This window comes from Anabrus simplex, chromosome 1 (assembly GCF_040414725.1).
Source record: "Anabrus simplex isolate iqAnaSimp1 chromosome 1, ASM4041472v1, whole genome shotgun sequence".
In the NCBI taxonomy this organism is placed as follows: domain Eukaryota; kingdom Metazoa; phylum Arthropoda; class Insecta; order Orthoptera; family Tettigoniidae; genus Anabrus; species Anabrus simplex.
In genome coordinates this window covers 206,904,154-206,925,758 of record NC_090265.1, presented here as the reverse complement: position 1 = coordinate 206,925,758, position 21,605 = coordinate 206,904,154, and the positions used below count along the sequence as shown (strand labels likewise).

General features: G+C 41.3%; 1 protein-coding gene and 1 pseudogene across 1 annotated transcript in view; both read left to right on the top strand.

Moving 5' to 3' along the window:
* Positions 1-21,605, top strand: part of abd-A (abdominal A) — a 410,801-nt gene that overhangs the window by 89,158 nt on the left and 300,038 nt on the right. The gene's annotated exons all lie outside the window — the stretch shown is intronic.
* On the top strand, positions 17,330-17,448 carry LOC136859400 (5S ribosomal RNA; annotated as a pseudogene).

The window sequence follows — 21,605 nt, the reverse complement described above, 5'->3', positions numbered from 1 at the left end:
TCTCTCTCTCTATCTCTCTTTCTCTAGTTTGGTGACCACGGTATCCTAGCTGAGTCTGTCACTGCTTCCACTCGCTTGTACCAGGCTCTTCAATTTCATCTTTCCTATCCGACCTTCCTCGGTCTACTCTTGTTCCAGTGTTGCCAGATCTACAAATAAAAAATCGGTAGATTGTAAGTAAAAATTTCAGGAGTTTTAATGAAAATTTCAGTAGTTCCTTGCGTACTGAAATGTTATAACTTAATTAAAGAATGCAATAGTCATGTGAAGTTATTATCAGAAAAATATACTATTTCACACACCCGTACTCTCTGGCCACACTATTCTTATTCTTCTCATTCTTAATCTTTTCTTCCCCTCCCCCCCCCCCACTCTTCATGTAGACGTAGTTATTCATCAGGAGTAGGAATTGTGTGCCAATTTTGTTGTAGCAGGATAAAGATCTACATGCGAGTCGGAGATTTCCCTTCGAATGATGCAGTCAAGCCTGAGTTTTGAGTTCAATAAGAGCGAAAAGAAAAAAAAAAGAAATGTCGTATGGCTTTTAGTGCCGGGATATCCCAGGAAGGGGTCGGCTCGCCAGGTGCAGGTCTTTCTGTTTGAATCCCGTAGGCGACCTGCGCGTCGTGATGAGGATGAAATGATGATGAAGACATCACATACACCCAGCCCCCGTGCCGCTGGAATTAACCAATTAAGGTTAAAATCCCCGACCCGGCCGGGAATCGAACCCGGGGCCCTCTGAACCGAAGGCCAGTACGCTGACCGTTCAGCCAACGAGTCGGACAATAAGAGGGAAGAAACTACGTAATTCTAGCCTAAAATGAATGCGGGGAAGTACCTAACGTGTGTTGTTATCGACGAAACGTCACGCAGTAAGGCGAGGAAAGAGTTTTTCGGCACAAATATGTTATGTAATTATTATTATTATTATTATTATTATTATTATTATTATTATTATTATTATTATTATTATTATTATTATTATTTTCCTTAAATTTGGATTAGAAAAAATCGGGAGATCTACTGTTTTTTCGAGTTTTTCTGCTTGTTGCAAAAAACGGGAGATCTCCTGAAATTAAGGGAGACCTGGGAAGACTGTCTTGTTCTGTTCCGACCACGGCGGTACTAGGTTTGCGAGGCGTCTTCATTTCTCACGCTGTACATGGCCCTTTTCTTTCTTTAGCCGACCCCTTCATTCTTCGAAGTGTCGGGCCTCTTTCGTTTTAGTTCTGATTGGTGCTAAAAGAAATTATATTGGTTTAACGTCGCACTGACGCATCAGAAGTTTTCGGCGAGGGAAGAATGGAATGGGCTGGAATTAGGAAGGTAGCGGCCGAATCGTTAAGTAAGGTACAGTCCCAGCGTTTGCTTGGTGTGAAAATGGAAAACCACGGAAAAGCATCTTGAGGGCCGTTGATGGTGGGATTAGAACCCACCATCTCCCGACCCTAACAGCACGGCCAATTCTCCCGTTGATTAGTGTTAATAGAGGATGGTTGCCAGTAATACACTGATTGACAGAGCAAATGCAACACCAAGAAGGAGTGGTTCGAAAGGGATGAAAGTTGGGGAAAAAACAGAGACGGCACGGACGAATAATTGATGTTTATTTCAAACCGATATGCAGGTTACACAATGCGCACGGCATCGACTCAGTAGGATGTAGGACCACCGCGAGCGGCGATGCACGCAGAAACACGTCGAGGTACAGAGTCAATAAGAGTGCGGATGGTGTCCTGAGGGATGGTTCTCCATTCTCTGTCAACCATTTGCCACAGTTGGTCGTCCGTACGAGGCTGGGGCAGAGTTTGCAAACGGCGTCCAATGAGATCCCACACGTGTTCGATTGGTTAGAGATCCGGAGAGTACGCTGGCCACGGAAGTATCTGTACACCTCGTAGAGCCTGTTGGGAGATGCGAGCAGTGTGTGGGCGGGCATTATCCTGCTGAAACAGAGCATTGGGCAGCCCCTGAAGGTACGGGAGTGCCACCGGCCGCAGCACATGCTGCACGTAGCGGTGGGCATTTAACGTGCCTTGAATACGCACTAGAGGTGACGTGGAATCATACGCAATAGCGCCCCAAACCATGATGCCGCGCTGTCTAGCGGTAGGGCGCTCCACAGTTACTGCCGGATTTGACCTTTCTCCACGCCGACGCCACACTCGTCTGCGGTGACTATCACTGACAGAACAGAAGCGTGACTCATCGGAGAACACGACGTTCCGCCATTCCCTCATCCAAGTCGCTCTAGCACGGCACCATGCCGGCACCATGCCAGGCGTGCACGTCTATGCTGTGGAGTCAATGGTAGTCTTCTGAGCGGACGCCGGGAGTGCAGGCCTCGTTCAACCAATCGACGGGAAATTGTTCTGGTCGATATTGGAACAGCCAGGGTGTCTTGCACATGCTGAAGAATGGCGGTTGACGTGGCGTGCGGGGCTGCCACCGCTTGGCGGCGGATGCGCCGATCCTCGCGTGCTGACGTCACTCGGGCTGCGCCTGGACCCCTCGCACGTGCCACATGTCCCTGCGCCAACCATCTTCGCCACAGGCGCTGCACCGTGGACACATCCCTATGGGTATCGGCTGCGATTTGACGAAGCGACCAACCTGCCCTTCTTAGCCCGATCACCATACCCCTCGTAAAGTCGTCTGTCTGCTGGAAATGCCTCCGTTGACGGCGGCCTGGCATTCTTAGCTATACACGTGTCCTGTGGCACACGACAACACGTTCTACAATGACTGTCGGCTGAGAAATCACGGTACGAAGTGGGCCATTCGCCAACGCCGTGTCCCATTTATCGTTCGCTACGTGCGCAGCACAGCGGCGCATTTCACATCATGAGCATACCTCAGTGACGTCAGTCTACCCTGCAATTGGCATAAAGTTCTGACCACTCCTTCTTGGTGTTGCATTTGCTCTGTCAGTCAGTGTATATTCTCTTAAAAACAATAACCACCACCTCTCTCTCTCTCTCTCTCTCTCTCTCACCCTCTTCATTCCTTTAGTCGAGTACGACTTTCGGTCATCCTGTGAATACGGGTGATGATTTTTTGGCATTTTTAAATTGAAAATCAGAAATTAAACATTCTGTAGCGCATGTATAGACTACTGCAATTTAGCGTTTTGTATATATTTTAGGAAAAACATCGAATTTGAGTTGATTGTTATATTCTAATCTTCACTTGATAATATTAATGTGAAATTAAAAACGCATAGAGCTAATAGAAAAATTTAAAATTACATAAAGTATAACATCAATATATTAAAACATCCTTCAGCATCTACAGTCATGGTACGACCCGAAGAATACTGAACGGCTGTTTGGACAAACTCTAGGTGTTTGAGCAGAACAACCATCAGCATTTGCTGGCAGTCCTCTGTTGAAGTTTCTAGAAGACGAATAAAGAAACAAAATAGGATTCAATTTGGCAAGAGTCGTCGGTTTAGCATTTATATGGGATTTTAACATAAGCTTTGTATTTTATCGCATACAATAAAAGAGACTTACTTGTCGCGACAAGTGAAAACGCAGAAGTCTTTATAAGCCTTTTGTGCAATATCGCTATCGCTAAAAAATCACCATTCGCACCTCATGTCCGTATCTCCTTTGACGCTATATAACGTGATTTTGGGCTTCGAGTTCCTGTTTTGTCACACCCCATGGAAGTACTTTGCATTATGTGACCAAAATAGGGTAGCTTTTATCTGATTACACTCCATCCCAAGGATTTTATTTCTTTGCTTGATCTGATCCAAGATTTTCTTGTTACTAAATCTGACAGTCCAAATTATTCTCAGGAGACATCGCCAGTACCAAAGCTTAAAAGTCCATCGATCCTTGATCCATCTCCTGCTAGCTTTCTGCATGGTCCATGTTTCGTAGCCGTAAATGACTACACGGAAACAATGGCGTTGACCAGGGTTTTCTCACTGAGGTCTCGGTTCTTATAAATAATAAAGGGGTTTAAATAATATCTAACCCTTGCTCTTCGTGCAACATTTCACGGGTTACAGAATGTTGGCAAGTAACCATTTTAGCAATCTGATTTAATTTAGTCTAAAAAAACGAAATCTAACATAACCTACTCGTACTATTGTCCCTCAACAGAAGTAACACTTAGAATTCAGTACGCTCTCATAGAATTTACCATGTGCTGTCTAATTTGATGTAAAATTTCTGTCCTACTGAAGACACTTTTCGACGTTTTATCCTTTTCAGCCTTGAGGAATATCTTGCTAAATAGTGACCTAATACACTTAATAATCTGTATGTGAGGGATCTGTGTTAGCTTTTGGCATGTTGTGTTCTACTGTAAGAGGAGAGACAGCAGCTAGTCTGCGAGTGCCTGACACACCCAGCATGTGGGTGGGAAGAATGGACTGGCTGTCGGAATGGACTTATGCCAACTCTTGTCACACTTGGCATGGCCAGGCCAGACAAGACGAACAGATACAAGTCAAGACAGATGAGCATCCTTAAGTATGTAAGTCATGGGGTTTCTCGATTGATTTACGGCCTCTAAAATTTAAGGAACTTATATTTGCTAGGCTAGAAACAAAATTTGTCAATAGAGATTCATGACCTGAACTTCTTTAATGAAAGGGTGATGACACCACGACACAAACAGGATGGAATCTACGAATGCTACGAATGTATTTATTGGCTTGGGACAGTGTGACTACTGGCAATCTTATGTACATTATAAGGCACATAATAGGTAGTAATGGATGGATTAGTGTGCCTTGATAACGTCATGCAGACTGGCGGGTGGTTGCAGAACAGCTTTTGTGCCACTTTGTCAGCCTTAGAAAATAATAAATCTATGAAAATCTAGTCTACAGAATTTTTACTTCTCGCAATATCCTGAAATACGTTATCATCCGGAAAGTTAAAAATATTAAACATTTATAGTACCTGACCCGCTGTATTCGTTGAAAAGTTTTTTTTATTTCTTCGTTTTATTACAGCATTTATAAAAATTTTCTGACTTAACATAAACTGTAGACATTGCTTCATGAAATCATGATGCATACGCTCTTGTTGTATAAGAATCCGTCGCTGTTCGGGCAAAAGGTTATATCTCCCAATGCTTCTCCTATCCATTATGTTCCTTAAGACTGGTCACGCCTCCCAGCTACGCATGGATATTTAGTCCATCCGAACAATATTTGTTGTGTTAATTTACCATTGCTTACGTGTAAAGGAAAATAAACCTTACCGTACCGCACTCTAGGAATGTATGTTTGCACGACTTACGCACTCCTACAGTATAATGTATTTAAGGTTCATTTTCCTTTACATGTTTGTATAAGAAAATGAACACAACGAAAATTGTTCGGATGGACTGCATATCCATATGTGGCTGGAAGGCGTGACCAGTCCTAAGGAAATTCATGGATAGGAAGAGCATTGTGAGATATGGATGACCTTTTGCCCGAACTGGAACGAATTTACAAATTTCAGACCTGACCTACCGATACGGGTAATGCCTTTTACAGTTTAAACTCACAATAACTACACTATAATATGCTTTCGTTCTTAGTAATAGACAATGGATATAGTGTGTTTATCTAAGAAATCGAATAGAACGTATTACATTCAGTATATAATTTTATAGGATGTAAAATTCTATGAGAATATGCAAGATATGCATATCCATTGTATGCCGAAACAACATGTCCTTTTAATTTAAAATTCTATGAGAATATGCAAGATATGCATATCCATTGTATGCCGAAACAACATGTCCTTTTAATTTAAAATTCTATGAGAATATGCATGATATGCATATCCATTGTATGCCGAAACAACATTCCTTTTAATTTAAAATTCTATGAGAATATGCATGATATGCATATCCATTGTATGCCGAAACAACATTCCTTTTAATTTAAAATTCTATGAGAATATGCATGATATGCATATCCATTGTATGCCGAAACAACATGTCCTTTTAATTTAAAATTCTATGAGAATATGCAAGATATACATATCCATTGTATGCCGGAACAACATGTCCTTTTAATTTAAAATTCTATGAGAATATGCAAAATATGCTTATCCATTGTATGCCGAAACAACATGTCCTTTTAATTTAAAATTCTATGAGAATATGCAAAATATGCTTATCCATTGTATGCCGAAACAGCGTGTCTTTTTAATATAAGGCAATAGAGCACATTTCTATCATTTTTCGGACGTCTTGAATAAATATTTAACAAACTCATAATATGAGATTCAGTATACTGAAAGGGTTCTAGAACATGAATAAATCCCAGAATATAATATACCATGTTCACTATAAGAATACAAATACAATGTATAAACTACTCTAAAAAACGAAAGTATCTATCTCAGACGCCTTCTTGAATTCTTCACGATATTTTTTGTGTTTATATGAGGAGGCGACGTTCTTAAAAATGACTTAAGAACATGTTAACAGTGCATCATCATTAGCGCTATTTTTAATTCCGTGAACTTCGAAGCGATACGAACTGTTGATGAATTCTACAAATCAAATAAATGTAATTGCACTAAATGACATAGAAATAGCTTCAGAAGTGGCTCATAAACAGGATTTTCCTAGGAGAAGTGATAATAATGTCGTTGGAAATTTCCATTTTGGTAGTTGGAATCTGGCACCGGTGCTGCGAATAATGAAACAATTGAATATAACAATGCGAGAGAGGAATTTTGCCAGTGAATTAGGGTGGATTTACCAGGAAATATGAAGATCTGCTTCTTTGATTTACATCTTTGCCCACCCATTACAGTAAAAATATTGTAGATTCAATACTTGAAACATTCTATGTACCGTAGGCCTATTTCATAAATACTGCTTTAATGTGTGATATATTCTCATACATTTCATGAGCTAAAAAATATCACGTAAAATAACAGGTTTAATAACATGCTATACCAAACTTTATCGTCATTTTATGAATAAATGTTTAATAAAACCATAAGAGTTTTGGGTGATTTGCGGCAACGCTGTGCAATAGCTCATAATTTAGTCACTGAAAAATATATTCTAATTTCCGTGGTATGACATCAATTTTTGTTCTTGTTTAGTATTAGACCACTTCAGAGAGTTGCGAAGATGATTTACTTTGTGTCTTCAGTCAGTGAGTATTGGGTCCACTTACTGGAAGTTAAATCCTCCGTTGAGGAGAGAACCACATTCTTCAAAATCCAGATAGTCCTCGAAGGCTGCAGTCTTAAACTGGACCTCAGAGTACGTCTTCTCCGTTGCTATGTCTTTTCCGTAATTCTTTACGGAGTAGAATCGTGAACCCTGGCAGTAACCTCTCTAAAAAAACTTGAGGCTTTTAAGATGTGGTTATATCGGCTTAAGTATGCTCCGGACCAACTGCGTAGATCGGATACGAAGCGAAGACATTTTGACACGGCTGAGAAAGAAGATAATTTTTCAGTTTTCTCTAATATGATTTATTGGGACATCGATGAAATATTTTTCCACTTTGGATCTGAACGGTAAAAAATGTAAAATTCCGGGGAAAAAATGGAAAATATAAGAAACGAAGTAGGTCAAAATGCAATGTATAATATCATTTGCATAAAATAATTCAGATACTTAAAATTTAGATCATCAGTGTATGACTCAGAACACTAACCTTAAAGTTGTTTTCATGTAAAATTCACAAAATGTCATACTGACTTTCACCTCTCATATCGACATCGTTGATGTGCCTCAGTGTAACAGTAAAAATTACACAGTGTTATAGAAAAGCTTGTAAATCTCATTCAGGTTCAGCTTTATAAGATGAAAGTGTACAGATTGCGTACGATTATTGTTGTCTTTGGTGCCCGTAATTCTGCCTACAAATCTGAATGTATGTCACTCCCGGAAAAAATCATCACTCTTTGGCAAGAGTCTGAAATCGGGTCACGAGAGTACATGAAAGACCACCATCCCGCGTTGCGAAGAGAAAAGGAAAAGAAAGAAAGACAAAAACCTATTGCGGGCTGACTGTGCAGGTCTGTGTCTAAACGAGCCGTAATAGTGTAATGCGTAGGTGCTTATTAGACCGAGTCTAAGACGAAGAGTGGCCAAGCACGTTCAACAAAAGGTACTAACCCTACTGCACGCTTGTAGTTTCAGTGAACTGAAAGTATTTCAATGAAGCAACTTCTTCTTCTTCTTCTTCTTCTTCTTCTTTCGCCGAATTTCCCATACTTGTGGGGTCACGGGTGAGAACTGCGCCGCACATGTGGATTTGGCCCTGTTTTACGACCAGATGGACTTCCTGACGTCAACCCGATATGGAGGGATGTAATCACTATTGCGTGTTCCTGTGGTGATTGGTAGTGTAGTGTGTTCTGTGTATATGAAGAGGAAAGTGTTGGGACAAACACAAACACAAACACCCAGTGCCCGAGCCAGAAGAATTAATCAAAGGCGATTAAAATCCCCGACCCGGCCGGGAATCAAACCCGGAACCCTCCGAACCGAAGGCCTCAACGCTAACCATTGTAAGTAACTACGTTTTATACTCCTAACATGATGTATTTTCCTTCTTCCAAGAATTTCTTGAATGCATTCATTTTGTCATACGAATAGATCCGAACAGTACAATTTACTACTGTATAATAAATCATTTCCAATCACAAGATATACATCATTTTAAGGGAGTTAAAGATTTCTTCCAATTAGAATACAGTAAGTCGTCGCAAAGACTCTTCTTGTGAATTATGCGGTGTAAAAAATCGACATTTCACGGATATATGCTCAATCCATAGAACCAATAATAGGACTCCTGGATTATATCTTACGCTCCTGTTCAATATTGTTACGTGCCAACCGGCCGCCTTTAGCCCCCTATGGTATCTCCCAGAAGGGATGACTAAGCTAATCCGGTGACCTCCCAGCTGGTTCGAGGACATGCCGCGGTTTCTTCGTCTGGTTTTCCCGTGCACCTTCTGGAAGGAGAAAGAATGTTCCGTATCTAGCCGAGGTCCGAAGTTTCTAGTACTTCATCAGAGTATGAAAAGGAGGCTGGCCGCGAACAGTCAATGAATGATGGGAGTTGTTGGCAGAAGTGGTGCCTCACCGAAGTCTGAGTATCGTCGTGCTGGGATACGAAGAACGGAGTACTGTACATGTAGTACCGAGGATTGCAGACCGTTCTGGAGACAGTGCGAGTAACCGCTGGCATGAATAGAATTGCAGCAGTGTTAACTGTCATTGTCGTGGGGAATACTGTAGTGCTGGCTGGCACGTTTGAGTTGTAGCTGTTGTGTGATCACTGCATAGTTGTCAGTGTTAAGTAGTTCACTGTGTTGAGCGTGAGAGTGGTGGACTTTCTGTGGAGTCTAGCCAAGGAACAGGCGAGTGTTGTGGTTTCCAGTAAACCTGCGTTCGTATCTGTCCACCTGCAGCTGCTGTGTGGGGTGACTGGACTTGCGAGTGAAAATGAAAATAAGGCGAGATGCCAATCAGAATTAATACCTGCCTCAGGTATTACCAACGAGCCAGACTACCTTCAGTAGAACTTCGACATCTCGAAGTGCCTGCGGAGGCTGAAAAATACTTCGAGTTATCGAAATTTCGAGGTATAGAAAAACGTACATATTACTATGGATCCACAAAACAAAATCAGTTGTACTGTTGTTTATTTCCTAACTTTTGACACGTCATTTTTCAACATCTAAGATTTTAATATTATTTGTTATCGTATTAAAAGTTTTATTTTGCCATTAAAAGGAACATTCTCAGTTTAGAATACTTACTGTAGGCTACATATTCATATTTTTGAAAAGGAATTGTAATTTTCCTCCGTTGTTTTCTTTAACCGTGTGTTCTCTACAACATTCTCTTACATATCGTCGCTCGACCGGTAAAAGGTTTTATTCCACAAAGCTCTTCCTATCAATTATTCTCCTTAAGACTGGTCACGCCTCCCAGCCACGTATATATAGGCAGTCTATCAGAACAAATTTTGTTGTGTTCATTTTCCTATGCCCATGTCTATAGGAAAAATGAACCATATAGTACCGTACTGTAGGAATGCACGTTTGCATTACGTATTTACGCACTCCTAGTGTACAATGCATGTAAGGTTCATTTTCGTTTAATCGTCGACATAGGAAAACGAACAGAACGGACATTGTTCTGATGGACTGCGTATCCATATGTGGCTGGGAGGCGTGACCAGTCTTAGGGAGAATAATTGATAGGAAGAGCTTTGTGGGATACAACGTTTTACCGGTGAAGTGACGATATGAATCCTCGCCAACTGAGGACTGTTACCCCGTACTGTAAAGCGTTTGCGGGGGGTTACGAAGTTGCCTACATGTGCGTTTTTAGATACTGTGGTACGTCGCTACTCAAGGTCGCAAAGTTCGTATGGCTTGTCAAACAATACACTCTGACTACAATGTAGAGTGTGTTTAATTTTGTGTAAGGAGTCGATGTAAGTTCAGGTCTATCCTACAGGTGCACATAAGCGCAATGTCTGCAACACTGTCGCAGCACAGGAAGACGTTTCAAATGTACGTACATATTGTTTGATTCCTTATTAAAGTCTCTTCCTATAAGCCTACTGGGCATTTATTTCCCGTTCATGTCGTAAACAGGAAATAGCAATAGGGAAAATCTTAATTGATTATCTACTTCGAAAGTGACTCTTTTATTCTTATCATAATGTGGCTTTTTGTCGAAGCTTATTCTTCATTAGCCAACGGCCGTAGCCATGTTGAAACACCGGATCCCGTGAGATCTCCGAAGTTAAGCAACATTGGGCGTGGTCAGGAGTTGGATGGGTTGCCACGCGCTGTAAGGGAATGGAGGAGCGGAAAGGAACTGGCCACCCTACCGCACGTGAACTCCGGCCCAGGAACACCTCTGCGGAGGTTCAGACCTGCCTTCGGGCAGAATAACCCTTACCTACCTTATTCCTCATTACGTTTAACACTATTTCTTTCCAAATAAAACATATTGCATTAATAAATATCTTCAGTCGTGTACTGCGTATTAAAGGGTGTTAGAGTTGCCAATATTGGCAAAGTTATGTTCCGTGCCGGCCCCGAGGTCTAGGGATACTGAGTCTGCCTCTAAACCGGAGACTCCAGGTTCGACTTCCGGCCAGATCAGAGGATTTTCACTGGTTCTGGGTTCTGGTTCGAAGTCCACTCAGCCTATGTCAGAACAATTGAGGAGCTAACAGCCCCGGTTTAGAAGTCACGAATATCGGCCGTGATGATTCGACGTGCTGACCACGTTTCATCTCGTAATACGCAGGCCTTTGGTCTGAGAATTTGTCACTTGTTAGGCCTGGGCCCCTTAGGGTTGTTTGCTTTTTAGCTCTGTATCCTCTCTGAAGAGACCTTTGAAATATTGTTATCTGTATTTCTCATCTACAGGAAGTTCACTGAACCAGAATTAAGTGTCTAATGATTTGAATAAGATTTGTGATTTCCATTTACGTTCAGATTTTTCTGAGAAGAACGTATATTATATAAATGAGTAAGACATATTTTTGCTATGATTTTAATCTGGAAGCTAAATTTAATTATTTTCAAGCGCTCACGAAAACAATATCTGCACAGTAGTTCGGGAAATAAGTTAGAGATAAATTTTATACCATAATTTCAGATGCTAATTCGTTATGATTATTTATATCACAACCAAGCACAAAATTTTAAGCAATACTCGTTACAGCAATGCTACCATCGTAAAGATTGAAGCTTTCTTTATAAATTTGCGGAAACCACCACCTTCTGCGTCGGTTAGTTTTGCAAACGCTGGTAGTGGTTATTATTTTAAGAGGAAGTATAACTGGGTACCATCGTCTAATATCTCTAACAAGAGAGAAAAAATGGAAGAGGCCCAACACTTCGAAAAATGAAGGTATTGGCAAAATAAAGCAGGGGACACGGATATGATGGAAATGTACGCCTCGCAAACCTAATACCGTCGGGGTCGGGAAAGAACAAGAGATGACCAAGGGAGATCGGATAGGAAAGATAAAAACGAGCAGCGTAACACAAGTAAATGGAAACAGTGTCGGACGTTGGAATCGTGGTCCAACGTCCTTTACCACCCCCACCCAAAGGTAGTTTAGTTTTGAAAATTCTGAGGTTCTCAGAGAGCTTATGAAAGCTGTAGGGCCTATTAATATTAAATTATAACTTAGTAAACAAAAGCACGTGTTGCTAGAAAGAGTTTGTTAACAACTGATTTACTAATATCGTCGCTGGAAAGGTAAAAGTTTGTATTCCACAATACTCTTCCTATCAATTATTCTCCTTAAGACTGGTCACGCCTCCCAGCCACGTATGGATATGCAGTCCATCAGGACAATGTCCGTTGTGTTCGTTTTCCTATGTCGACGATTAAATGAAAATGAACCTTACATGCATTGTACACTAGGAGTGCGTAAATACGTAATGCAAACGTACATTCCTACAGTACGGTACTGTAAGTCTTAAGGAGAATAATCGATAGGAAGAGCTTTGTGGAATACAACCTTTTACCTTTCCAGCGACGATATAATCAGGAGATTACAAGTAGTTTCTTGGGATTAAAATCTAAATATAAAAACAATGTTCTATATTTATGAAAAAAATCCACAGCCTGTTTCCAGTCATTCCACCGGGTCAGGAATGCAAAAAATGAAGCCCCATCTAGCGGCGAGTATAGGAATATTGTGCGGTTGCTGAAGCCTGTCGTTCTCCTCTCTGGCAATGAGTCTATATTTATTTATCTGTATGCCAATTGTATTTGATATATATAAAAGCTGAAAAACTTTTATTTATTAAAACCTGAATCATAATTCTGGAACTCGAAATAAGTTCTGCATTAATGGATGAGTGTTGACTTGTAACATCGTTCGCCCTGCATGATCTAAACGGAGATGATTACAGCTGTTACTTGGAGGGGGAAAGGAGTCCTTTGTTATGAGTTGCGGCCACGTTATTCTGGTTAATTAGGTATTGAGAAAAGATTTAGTAACAGTGATTTATAGAGCGAGTCATGTGTGGAGTCCTTGAACAGAACAAGCTGGACCACTGGACCTTGACCTTCGTCTGAGAAGCGTGTGGTTGGCAGCCATGGGCTGGCCCGGAATACACAACGCCACATCTTGAAGATACCAAATATCTCCGCCCCTAACAGGAGTATGGATCAAAGAGTTCTCTTTATCAGGTAATGTGGTAGTCAATACCTCACTCAAAACATGAAGCGTTAAATCAGAAACAAGAAGTAGACCTACATTTCTCAGATTTATGTTAAAGTCTTTGAAACTTTTGAAATCACCACTTGTCATTAGCAGTATTTATAAGAAAATTTTGACTTACATCGTAATAATAATAATAATAATAATAATAATAATAATAATAATAATAATAATAATAATAATAATAATCTCTCTCTTTTCTTGGGTATTCAGCCCGAAGGCTGGTTCGATCCTCTGCAGCTCCGCCAACAGCTGTCATAAATAGCCTAGGCGTCACTGAAGAGGCCTACTAGGGAAATGAGGAGTGAGGTAGTTTCCCGTTGCTTTCCTCACCGAGCCAGCCGCTGGTATTACATATCAGTCTGCCAAGCCCACTGAAATGCATGCACTAACTGACCCTATGAGCGATATTTTCACACCATTCATGACAGGGACTGGCTGCATAAGCAATGGTATTACTAGCATCACTCATACCTCAGTCACTTTCATATTGTCGAAGCCAAGGATGAGACTGAGACAGGTCAATGAAAGTAACAAATTTGATGTATCCCATACCAGAAGACATAGTGCACTGTAAACACTACATCTCGCCAGCAAAGGCATATAATAATAATAATAATAATAATAATAATAATAATAATAATAATAATAATAATAATAATAATAATAATAATAACATCCATGAGGATGGTCATCTAAAAAGAATGGATTACCAAAGACTATCTTGACAAAACCACAACGCAGTCTTCCAGTTACTAATGAGACTAAGCAGATCGAAATGATGTAGACTAAGAGACAGTCAATCCCACAAAAATATACAGTAGAAACGCACAATGATACAAATGTCGTAAGATTTAAAACGTCCCTACAACACTCAGCCACACCACGTCCACCAAGTCAGTGGTCTCGAGAAGGAATGAAAGAACGTGTGGTTAAAATGAAAAAAGATGGAAACTCGAAGAGTTGAAATAACGTGGTTTATAGATAGCCTGAACAATATTTAAAAATTAATAGGAAACTATTTCACGTCTATTCTGTTATTGTAAGTTTTAGAAAACGTCACAGTGCAGGTAGGTAGTTCCACAAAGGGCTTAAGCTGACTTATACAGGCATTATATGGCATCGTTGCTGGTTTCTCATCATGGCGGGCACTGTTAGTATCCCGACAAGGATATATGAGATTTTTGAAATGAAAAATCACGTTCTCTGAGGCTCGGATTGTACATTAAATGGGAAGTTCTTTTGCTACGATCACGATATCGACAATCATGTAAAATTGTAAGCTTGCTTCCTTTTGATTTTGGGGTTGACTACGTGGTTTGCGTCACATAGCTCTGAGCTTGCATTCGGGCACTCCACTGTCAGTAGCCCTGAAGATGGTTTTCCATGGTTTCCTATATTCAGAGCAGGCATATACTGCGGCTGTATCGTAATTAAGGTCATGGTCGTTTCCGTTTCAGACCTAGCACTTCCCTATCCCACTGCCACCTAAGATCTATGTTGTTGTGACGTAAAGCAAATTAAAAAAAAGCCATTTTGAATACCTATAAGTCAGAGGTTTGATTACACTCTAGCAGAACTGAGTGGTGCAGATAAAAGACTGCCAACTAGACGGGTTCGATCCCAGCTGGTGCTGTCTGAAGGTGCTCAAATATGCCAGCCTCGAGTGGTAGATTAGCCGGCGCGTAAATAAACTTCTGCGGGGAAATAATCCTGCCCCTTGGTGCCTATAATAATAATAATAATAATAATAATAATAATAATAATAATAATAATAATAATAATAATAATTCCGTGTGGTTATTTCTAGCTGGGTGCAGCCCTTGTAAGGTAGACCCTCCGATGAGGATGAGCGACATCTGAAATGTGTAGGTAACTGCGTGTTACTGCTGTGGAGGATAGTGTTATGTGTGGTGTGTAAGTTGCAGGGATGTTGGGGACAGCACAAATACCCAGCCTCCGAGCCACTGGAATTAACCAAGGAAGATTAAAATCCCCGACCCGTCCGGTAATCAAACCAGGGACCCTCTGAACCGAAGGCCATTACGATGACCATTCAGCCAACGAACCAGACATAATAATAATAATAATAATAATAATAATAATAATAATAATAATAATAATAATAATAATTTTCAGTTGGTACCACACAAACTGGAATCCTCCTGAAGAATTAATTCCTGAGTCAGAGTATACTTTAATGAATCTCTGCACATATTTTAGAATTCCGTTTACGTAGATGTCGTCTTTGCAGTCTAGGGGTAACGAGCCTGCCACGTACCTGGAGGCCCCGTATTCAATTCCCAGGCAGCTCAGGGATTTTTACCTGTATCTGAGCGCTGGTTCGAGGTCAACTCCGGTTACCCATGCGTCACCTCGTAACGTGTAGATCTTCGGGCTGAGTAGTAGTCACTTAGTAGATAAGGGCTTATCAGAACTTAGATCTGTGGGGTGTGGTTTTGTTACCGTAGGCCTAGTTGCTGTGCTAGTTGGCATTTTGATATTCAGAAGAATCTATTTGCTTTATGTCGCACCGACACAGATAGGTCTTATTGCGACGGTTGGATAGGAAAGGCCTAGGAAGTGGAAGGAAGCGGCCGTGGCCTTAATTAAGGTACAGCCTCGGCATTTGCCTGGTGTGAAAATGGGAAACCACGGAAAACCATCTTCAGGGCTGCCGACAGTGGGGCTCGAACCCACTATCTCCCGATTACTGTACACTGGCCGCACTTAAGCGACTGCAGCTATCGAGCTCGGTAATAAGACGAGTGAAACGATGATACTTTGAAAACGGTCAGCTTTATTTAGATATACGTTTCAAACAAAACTTACTTGAAATATAGGCCTAATGTTGAACACTGTCATCACGGCGTTTTTGATATTCAGTTTACACACATACGGTGTGCCTGACTGATAGGCTATACCCGAAAATAAACTTGGAGATGTTATCGTTGTCAGTTTGTACGCTGCAATCTACCCCTGGAACTTTTCTTTCTTGCTAAATCCGTTTACCGTACACGGTTCGTTTTTCCCTCAGTCTCAGTAGGAGATCCCACCTCTACCACCTCAAGGGCAGTGTCCTGGAGCGTGAGACGTTGGATCGGGGGATATAACTGGGGAGGAGGATCACCTGCTATGCCGAACATGGGCCTTGTGAAGGATGGGAAGCAAGCAAGCGTGAAGGAAGCAGCTGTGGCTTTAAATTAGGTACCACCCCGGCATTTTCCTGGAGGTGAAGTGGGAAATCACTTTGAGGTTGTCTGAGGTGGAAATCGAATCCCCCCTTTACTTGTTGACCTCCTGAGGCTGAGTGGACCTCGTTGCAGTCCTCGCACCACTCTTCAAATTTCGTGGCGGAGCCGGGAATCGAACCAGGGCCTCCGGGAGGTGGCAGCTATCACACTAACTACAACACCACAGAGGCGGACGCCTCTGGAACTAATTAACAATAACATTACACAGACGTACTATTGTCTGTTCTGTCCCTTTCACTACCACTTACCACCGCTATATGGCATTGCTGATTGCACCTGTACAAAAACTACACAAACTAATCCGTCAATTTAATAGAAATCTCATTTTAAAAATGCACTTGCAATTGAAGGGAGAGGAATAAAGAAATGCACGGATAGACGAAGTGAGATAGTTGAGTATGTGTGTGGCATGCCACTACATAATGAGGTTTAATTACAGAGAGGCGCAGTAAGTGATAGCTGAGGAGTGTGTGTGGTATGCCTCTATATAATACAATGACGTTTCATTACAGCTCCTCATGGAATCATAAACGAACTGTTATCTTTTGTCTCTTCTTGTGCACTGTCAACTCCTTGTACACTTTTATGGGGTGTGTCTTGAAGCACTTAGACCTTCTTTGTCTTCGTTTATTAGGTTATCTTAGCAGGCTTCTTAGTATGAATGTGCTCTCTTATTTTCTCTACACTTCACGTTGCTTTAGATGTTCTCAGTGATTGAGATGCGCGTACACACACAGACTGTCAGTACCTCGTAATGCAAGGAAAGTTTCCGTCTTATCTGCGAGACGGAGGATGAGGTTTACATATTTTGTCCTATGCAAGTGGCTACGTGGTTTGATCACGTAGCTGTCAGCTTGAACTCGAGAGAGCCAGCGGCCATATCATGTTGAATTCACCGGGTCTCGTTCAATCACCGCAGTTAAGCAACACTGGGCGTGGTCAGTACTTAGATGGGTGACCGCTTGCGAACACCACGTGCCTTTTGCTCAATACCCTGCAGCCCGGCTGGCTAAGTCGGTAGAGCATAAGACTCTTAATCTCAGGGTCGTCGGTTCGAGCCCCATGCTGAGCGTGATTTTTCTGAATAAGAAAAGCTCTTACTTGTCCGAAGTAGAGGAAGTGCCTCGGGAAATTTTTCTGTTTGTATGCGTTATTGTTAAATTATTCTTGTTTGACAGTTTAAAAGTATACATATTTTTCTATGTTTACAAAAAACTGCACCAAAAACTGTCATATTATGTTTAGTTCACGAACTTCAGGTAACAGGAATTTGCAAATATTATGTTTTTCTTTCTCTATTTTCTGTGTTCATTTTGTTAAACGATAGGAAATTATTATTAACCGTTGTTTGTAAATAAGTCAGTTAAAAAAAGAAAAAAAGAGTGATAATGCATTCGAACACAAATTTTTTTTCTTTTTTCTATTTTCTTTACGTCGCACCGACACAGATAGGTCTTCTGGCGGTGAGGGAAAGGAAAGGCCTAGGAATGGGAAGGAAGTGGCCATGCCTTAATTAAGGTACAGTACCGGAATTTGCCTGGTGTGGAAACGGGAAACCACGGTAAGAATCTTCAGGGCTACCGGCAGTGGGGTTCGAACCCACTGTCTCCCGGATGCAAGCCCAGAGCTGCGTGTCCCTAACCGCACGGCCAACTCGCCTGGTGACCCCAATATCAGCAGCCCTGAAGATGGTTTTCATGGTTTCCCTTTTTCCCACCAGACAAATGCTGGCTGAGGCTCTGCCTCAGTTAAAGCCACGGTCGCTCCCTTCCCACTCCTAACCCTTTCCTATCCCATCGTCGCCGTAAGAAGTTTCTGTGTTGGTGCAACGTAAAGCAAATTGTGAATATGTCCTAGCTTATGCTTACTCTCAACAAAATCTAGATAATGATAAGTAGAGGTGTACACTCGAGCTTCGGTACATCGGATCGTTATGGGATGTTGAAATGAATTCGATATCGAAAATTCGAATAGCAGAGATCAGTAAGAAGTCAGTTAAAATTTGCGAGATGATTTTCGGTACGCTCGCAAGATTCGTAAGTCAGCAGTAATTATAGGGGCGTATACGTCCTTTATAGATGGAGAGTGAACGTTCTCATCCAGTTCCTTCAATTCATAAAATCTTGGGTTTGATTTCCAGCCAGGCTTAATTACGCCACCTCCGTAAGGTTTCACTTTCTCACTCAGATACAATCTTACAACAGACTAACACTAAATTTACCTCTCACTACTGAGCGGTATGATAGACACCGGTTGCGATGGCGGGAAATGCCTCTGTATGGACATTGTACAGTACACTACAATGAAATGAATTGGCGTATGGCTTTTAGTGCCGGGAGTGTCCGAGGACAAGTTCGGCTCGCTAGATGCAGGTGTTTTGATTTGACTGCCGTAGGCGACCTGCGCGTCGTGATGAGGATGAAATGATGATGGAAGACTACACATACACCCAGCCCCCGTGCCAGCGAAATTAACCAATAATGGTTAAAATTCCCGACCCTGCCGGGAATAGAACCCGGGACCTCTGTGGCCAAAGGCCAGAACGCTAACCATTTAGCCATGGAGCCGGATGCTACAATGAATGTGCGTGTGTCGAGGAGGTAACTAAACTCCACTGGCATTATTAAATAATATTGTTTCATATAAAATGAAACGTTCTGGTCTAACTCCTTTGCTGAGTGGTCAGCGTTGAGGTCTTCGGTTCAGAAGGTCCCGGGCTCATTCCTGGCCGGGTCGGGGATTTTTATCGCGTCTGATTAATTCTTTTATCTCTGGTACTGAGCGTTTGCGCTTAACCTAACACTCTCCTCTTCATATTCAAACAACAGCTCACACTATCAACAACCATAGAAACACGCAATAGTCATTACATCCTTCCACATGGGGTTGGCGTCAGGAAGAGCATCCGGCTGTAAAACAGGGCCTAGTCTATACTTTCGTACCAGCGACCCAACCAGGGTGGAACAAAAGCGGCAGAAGAAGAAGAAGAAGTCGGTGAAATGCTATTTTTATTATTTCCAGGAGCTCCGGATTCCAAGATCACAGCTTCAAATACAATTCTCTAGGTTAATCGCAATTTTATCTGTCAGGATTAGCTGGGAAAAAATATTGTTATAGAATAGCATGTTCAAAATGTAATTTAAATTAAGCTTTGTTAGACAATTTCTAAATAGAACTGATCACTTTCGACATATCAGCAAGAAACAATCTCAGACCTCTCTTAGCCCCGTTGCTCCTAAATAGTGTAATATTAATTAACCTAGCATTTGCAGTAACACGATATATGCCGAGATTCATAAAAGAATGCCCTGTCATTTTTGGCCTCGAGAACAAAATAACCAAGATACTCACACGTATTAGTAAGAAATAATTTCAGATCCCCGTCATCCCTCTCACACTCTCTTTGCTCTGCTTCTCTATTTAATATAGTAATGAAAATTAGCCCAGCATCTACGGTAAAAAAAAAGAAACAGCTTGCTTACTTGATGATGCTTGTTTTTAAAAGGGCCTAATATCTAAGGTCATCGGCCCAAGGAAACAAATAACAAATAGTCGACAGATCGCGACATCATTGTCAGGTAGCTGCTCAGCTGTTCTCATGTAAGCTGAGTGAACCACGAATCAGTCGTCAGATCCAGGTAAATTTCCTTGATCTGGCCCAGAATCGATCCCTAGTTCTCCAGATAAGAGACAGGCTCATTACCCCGAGACCGTGGTTTCGGGAATTGCGTTACGGTAAGACAGACAGATAGAGAGAGAGAGAGAGAGAGAGAGAGAGAGAGAGAGAGATAGAGGGAGAGATAGACATAAAGATAGACGGATAGCGAGACATACATTAAACCGATTGCCTCTGAAGTAGTTGATGATGTCGAAAGACTGCTTAGTAAAAAAAGATCATATAATATAGGCTACAGATAAAATATTTAAAAAAAACAGAAAATGCAAGCTCAATCGAGGAATGTAATTTACTTCAAATTATCGACAGACGTTTTACTTACAGAAATTCTTCAGTTATTGGAAAGAAAGTGTGTCCGGAAATGCTTCATTTAGTTTTGAAAACCTGCACAACTGTACAAATTATCTAATTCAACCTGTCGAGAGTTAATCAGTATGGCTAGATCCAATTGAAAAAGCTGACTAAAATGATTTACTTATGATTATATAATGGTGTGTGCACTACTCGTGTATAGGGTGAGATTGCATCAGGTCAAAAACCCTTTCTCTTTTTCAGGCTCTCGATATTGTATGCACACCAAAAAATATGGCCCCGCATAATGTGAGATTTATCGCTGAGGGTCGTGATGTATTGCCGTGTAGCAGGTGCCTTCATTGTTGGTGACAGATTCAATACGATAGCGAATTCACTGTTAAAACTGTATTGCCACCTTTTCTGAGACTTGATAAGCCTAAGAGAATCAAGGTATTCTCAGCAGAATTCCGAATTGCAGCTACTTATCTATTTCCTCGAGGTTTGATACCTCATAGGTATTTCGAATGGTTTGTCCGACTCATTGGCTGAATTGTCAGGGTTGAGGCTTTAGGTTGAGATGGTCCCAGGTTCAATTCCCGTCAGGATCGGGGATTTTAATCGCGTCTGATTAATTCACTTGGTTCGGGAATTGAGTGTTTGTATTTGTTCCAATACACTTCTGTTCATACTCAGGCAATACAGTACACTACTAACCACTAAAGAGACATGCAATAGTGATTACATCCCTTCATATAGGTTTGGTGTCAGGAAGGGCACCCGGCCCTAAAACTGGGACAAATACATATGTGCGACACAGTTCCCAACCGTGACCCCACAACAGATGTGGAGGAAAAGAAGAAGAAGAAGAAGAAGGTATTTCGAATCGTAGTTAGACAAACATTTTTTCAGGAATATCTTTAGCTTAAGTTATATTTACCACAAATGGACAGAGAGTGTTCTCTTTGATTCTCTTGAGTATAACTCAACTTGACAGTGTGGCCTAGTATAGTACACTAGTATACTGCCTGTTTTTTTAAAAATCCATTTTCAATTCTCGGCTGGTCTCTCAGAGCTCACCCTTGTTAGGACGCTGTGGTGGAGATGGTGTTAAAGTAAGTCCAAAAGCTATAAAAGGTCATAATTTAACAGTTTTGTAGTTAGGCGGAATTTAATG